Source organism: Peromyscus maniculatus, chromosome 5, assembly GCF_049852395.1.
Source record: "Peromyscus maniculatus bairdii isolate BWxNUB_F1_BW_parent chromosome 5, HU_Pman_BW_mat_3.1, whole genome shotgun sequence".
NCBI lineage: Eukaryota > Metazoa > Chordata > Mammalia > Rodentia > Cricetidae > Peromyscus > Peromyscus maniculatus.
Window position 1 is genome coordinate 121,255,065 of NC_134856.1, and position 5,618 is coordinate 121,260,682.

Sequence of the window (5,618 nt, forward strand, 5' to 3'; positions counted from 1 at the left end):
TCCTGACCTCTGGGTTTTGTTGTTTTGTTTGGGTTCTTTGTTTGTTTGTTTTTGTTTTTTAATAATTAGAAGTATTTGGATTTGAACTGAGACTTAAAAACAAAATCTTTTTGTTGTTGTGTTTGAAATTCTCATAATTTTAATGTCTTCCAGTTGGCTTCTGAATGGTATAGTTAAACAATATACTTAAGACATCCCCACAGCAAGTTCCCATCCCTCAGTAAGTAGCATTGGCTCCATCCATATTCCATTGCCCAGTCAGACTTCACAGCCTGGGACCCACTCCTGGGTTATGGAAATAGACATCTTGGTGTAATGAGCTGAATAAACCCCTGGCATACCCATGATCAGTTATTTTTGTTGAAAATTAACAAGTATTCAACCAAACACTTTCCCAGGTGCTGTTGCCTCATGGAGAAAACCCAAGGTGTTGCTGCAAGGGATCTGAGTCCTGCCGGCCCTGTGGTTCTGCTTGCATCCCACTCTCCTGCAGTCCTGCGGTATAGAGCTCATAAACCTTTACACAGCACACCAGGGCAGCCAGTGCTATTGTGTTGTGCAATCTCTTTCTGTGCAGGTCGTCCTTCTGAACCAGCACCACTGGTGTGGAGGAGGTGAGCGTGTGCAGAGGCAGGCGCGACAGTTTATAGGCATCACACTCTACCTGGTACTTGCAGCATGGGTCAAACAGGAGATTCCATAGAGGGTACAGCAGGCCAGGTTCAGCACACGAGCGAGCAGGGAGACGTAGTGGGAGTAATCCAGGGGCAGTGTCAATGGGGTGAAGAGGCAGGCAGTGCCAGCCAACATGGTCATCTTGTGCAGGCAGTTGCCCACAGTGATCCAACGTGCTGTCTCATCTCCAATTCGGGTGGGCTCTATCACAATGTACTTGTACGGGGCTTCCAGCGCCTGCTCCAGCTCATACTCAAACTGGTCCTGGGCGTTCTCCCTACTGTAGATCTCATGCACTATGTAGCAATCTGTGGCTGACAGGCTAACCCTCTCTCGGGAGCTACGGCCGCCCGGACCCAGATGCCTCTTTCCCCTCGCAGTTTTCTTGGAGACTCTCAGCTCGTCGGGGGCTTTAAAAACAAAATCTTGATAGCATTTTATGCAGCTAGTGATTTCATACATACACGAGAACCTCCACAACATGTAAGATGCAAGACGGGAAAAGGGTGATGAGCTCTTCTGAGGACAGAAAAAGTATCAACTCGATTTTTTTGTGTGTGTGTGTGTGTGCCCATTTTCGGTTCACATTTGTGGTCAAAGACATCACCATGGGTCATCGTGAGGAGCTGACTCACAAGACGTCTTACTTTGGTCACGAAAGCTTCAACTTCATCTAACTTTATAAGGACCTTATATCCTCTGAAAGCTTTATTAGGGACATAGGGCAGAAACAGTTCACCCATTTAGTGAAGAAGCAATGGTAGATATCAGATGAGCAGCTCACATCATGGAACCAAAACAACAGAGGCTTAAAGAGTGGACATCTCTTCCTCTGAGCTTACCCCATTTTCCCTTCGACTCTATTTATAGCAAAGTGTCATATTGACAAGGTCTTCTAGGACAAATATGAAATTCCCAACAGAAGGAGGATAAAATAACATGAAGGATGTTGTAAAAGGTCATAAGAAATCATGCTATTAACTACCGAAAACTGTAATACACATAAGTCTGTGTATAAATAAGCATATACAGTTTAAACGACCTTTTCTCATCCAAGTTGACAATGGCGCCTTAAAGAGCCAAAGACCACCTAACAAATTGCCCAACACCAGGCATGAGATCTCTTTTGGGTTACTGTTCATGGTTGTCCAAGAGACTCCGCAAACACTCTGACTATTGCTATTGCCCTTGGTTGCCCCCTTAGGTGGGAAGGCAAGTCCTTATTACTGAAGACACCATGTACTTCAGACCCAGAGACCAGAGGCCCCTGAGCTGGATATGACCTAAATGCCTCCTTCCTAAGGACTAGTTTGCATGCTACCAGAGGCACCATGCAAGTTTCCAAAGGAAGGAAGCAACCAAAATTCCTACCCAGTTATGATGCTCACGGACAACAGTGACCAGCATGGTATGATAGTCCAAAGGTGCAATATTAGCACACGTAACTTGGCACTAACCAACAGCTCTCTAATTAGACCTAACACCAACTCAACAAGAGGGAAATCATGTCTGGGTCCTGGGAACCTATCCAACTATCCAGGGCTAGGGAAGTCATAAATCTTGGAGGAGGCTCTACAACCACCACTTCACTGCACCAGCGTATTTCCTAATTACATTCTAAATATTTGTCCTTACACTTAGAGATAAGTGTAGTCCTCACCCCCTTGTCAAAGAAACTTCTCTTTGCAATAGATGGACACCATTACGATAAACCACAGCCCATCAAAATGCAGACATACATATGTATATATGCATATATAATATATATGTATATATATAGAGAGATACATATATATACATGTAACAATTAATGGAAAAAGAGGCTATGGATTTGAACACAAGCAAGAAGTAGTATATGGAGGTTTTGGAGGGGAAAGGGGAAAATCATGAAATTATAACCTCACAAATAAAATTTTTTAAAAAAGAAATTTTAAAAAGTTGAGAAAATGTGAACATGGGCGTCTCGAGAGGACAAACAGAGTTGTTTATAAATAGTCTTCTGACGGGGTGGAAATCCCACCTTGGAAAGAGAAAACCAAAATAATTCCATTGCTGACAGCATTTGGGGACTTTTAAGCACTTAACGATATAGGAAGGCAAGGAAAACATGAATGACCCGGATGAGACGGGTTCACTTAATGAATCTGGACAGGCTGCATTTCCTCCAAGCATTCCATTAGCCATGTTTTGTCCCTTGGCTTATGTAAAAATATCGTATTATATAAGTGCCTGCGTTTGGACATGCAGATAATTAAAATAGAGGTTTAATGACCATTTGGCTTTACAAAGTTATGACATTTCCTATACAAAGTCAAGAGCTTATTTCCTCTCTAATTCATTTGATAACTTGCCTGGATGGTAACATGAGTTGTGTGTTTTAAGATATTATTTGTTTAGCCTAGGGGTAATGTAAATTCTAAAATGTAAAAGCTACAACTCTAACGATCTGTATAATAACACTCTGTATTTATCCAGAGCCAACTTAATGCCCTTTCTATTTTGTGTTCTCTGTACTTTTGACTAGAGCATTGGGGAAAAATATTCAAAGATGAGACCTCCAACGAGCAATTTTATGTACACAATATCTGCTACCAGCTCCATCCAAGTGTCTTTCCCCCTGCACACTACCAAATCCATCCTGTATACTCACCATTGGAAAGGAGTTTTCTATTTTACATTTTCTTAATTCTAATTAAACAAATCTTAATCTTGACTTTAATGGCCACAATTATGATACTTCATTATGTTAAATGTTAGTTGCAACATAAGAATAAATTGTATAAACAGTTTAGCTGCAGTCGCATGGCGTCTGAGTGTACATTACTCATTAACAAGATGTGGGTAGCAGCAATTATAACATTTCCTCCTAATGTCCCCATTTATTGAGTCACAGCGGCAAGCCCCCTTTCACATAGCTCTCTGATTGACGATAGAGCTTTTGTGCTGGTAGTAAAACAGGCACTGTAACCCGCTGTGTGCCTCCAACTCAGATCGATGAAAGTACACATTAGCTCTTAGCCTCACAGGCCGGAGTTCTTGAAGGTCAAAATAGCCATCAGCATCACTGTAGGGTATAAAAATCATTTCACAAACTGTGAACAAAAACAACACAACTTGCTTTGCAGTGTGATTATTGTTTATAGATACAGCAAGCCAAGAATTAAAGCATAGCCTTGGGGCAGCGCAATTATTTACAGCTGAAGACTCATATCGTTATTAGCATGCTCCTAATTGCTTGAAGTTATATCAATGTTAGTTGATTTAACACATTTTTTATAACATGCATGGAAATTGGGTCCTCTGCATATGGAGTGTCAGTTTAACTGGTAGATGGTTCTTTAATTTATCAAAGTTCTTTTTTTTTTCCCTTCTAAATGTTCTGTTTTGGTTTGGTTTGGTTTTCCTGTTTTGAGGGGAGACTTTCCCTTAGCTGTAAGCAGGGAGAGTTGAATCTGGGCTTTAGTTTATATGCTGTCTTTTAACACTAACAACACCATGATTGTTTGGGGCTTTTTTCTTCATTAAAAATTGAGTCCATAAATGCACAGCAGTATCTTCAGTTAGTGAACCACACATTCTTCCGTGTGGCCTGGGTTCTTCTTCTTTCCCTATGTACTGATCATGAAGTTTTGTTCAACATTAAGAGCAGAACCATGCAGGAAATGGAGATCTTTAGTCATGCTAAGTTGAGGCTTTCATCTCATGATCAATGCACCGGGCCCTTTAAATACACACAAGGAAGACAGAGTTGCAGAAGTCCTGCAGTACAGATCGGGCCTGACCATGGTGTGGGAGAAGAGAAAGGCAAGGGTGGCATTTGGGACTTGCAAGGCCAAAATGAGTTCTTCCTCTTTTTCATGGTGCTCTTTACCTGGATATGATTTCTTCTTCTTCTTCTTCTTCTTCTTCTTCTTCTTCTTCTTCTTCTTCTTCTTCTTCTTCTTCTTCTTCTTCTTCTTCTTCTTCTTCTATAGTTTCTTTTCTACAAACAGGTGGCGACACTTCTACACTTGCTTCAAAACAGGTGGGCTCCTACTAAGGGGCCCGACCTGAAGGCTTTCGAGACCAGAAAAGAAGCTTCGAGAACACAATGTACAGTTTCTACTATGCACTGTGTCTAAAGAAAATTCAGCCCTGACACATTAAGCTAAATGCTCACGTTGACAACAGTTAGTTGCAGCTGGGAAAATGAAAAAACTAATTCCAGAACAAACTGAGACAGAGTAAAGACATAAAATAATAATAATAATAATAATAATAATAATAATAATAATAATAAAAATAACAATCCCTGAAGAACAGTCCCCAGTATCAGACTCTTCCCTCTGCAGACAGACTTTGAAAAGTCCCAATAACTGCAGGTTTAAACCCAACCCCACGACTGGTTTCTTTCTCATTTCCTTTCACAATGCATGGTCCTCCATGATATTATGATAAGAAGGCTGAGAAAATATAAATGTTTATAAAAATACTTCCCAAAGGGAAATATCAATTTAATGGCTAATGTATGTTTTCACAAAGTTGATCACCACTTGCAGATAGCAAAGTCTCTGAGCTTATCTGAGACAATCACTAATGGGGCTTATTGTTTACAGGTATGTGAAAACAGATCCCATGAGCCCTGATCTCGGCCACAGAGGTTCCCCCAGAGATCTTATGAAATTTAAGCTGCAATTGTCAACCTGTTAGAAGTCACCACGTTACTTAACACTTGTGATCTTATCGAAGAGACATCTGGTAGAAATCTTTTCTGCCGTCCGTGGACAATTCTGTTTCATCAAAGGGAATAACGTGTTAACCATTCTCTCTACTTTTTGGAGGACATAGAAGATGTTTGAGTCAGATTTTAGATTAATTTGTTTTAGACTGCCTTGCAATAAATTACAGATTCTGAAACTGTCCTGGTAGATTGCTTCTGGAAGCTCAGCCTGCTGCAATTCCAG

General features: G+C 40.8%; 1 pseudogene; it reads right to left on the reverse strand.

The window, feature by feature from the left end:
* Positions 1 to 409: 409 nt before the first annotated feature.
* LOC102916458 (transmembrane protein 11, mitochondrial pseudogene) lies at positions 410 to 1,137 on the reverse strand (annotated as a pseudogene).
* Between the last annotated feature and the right edge of the window lie 4,481 nt (positions 1,138 to 5,618).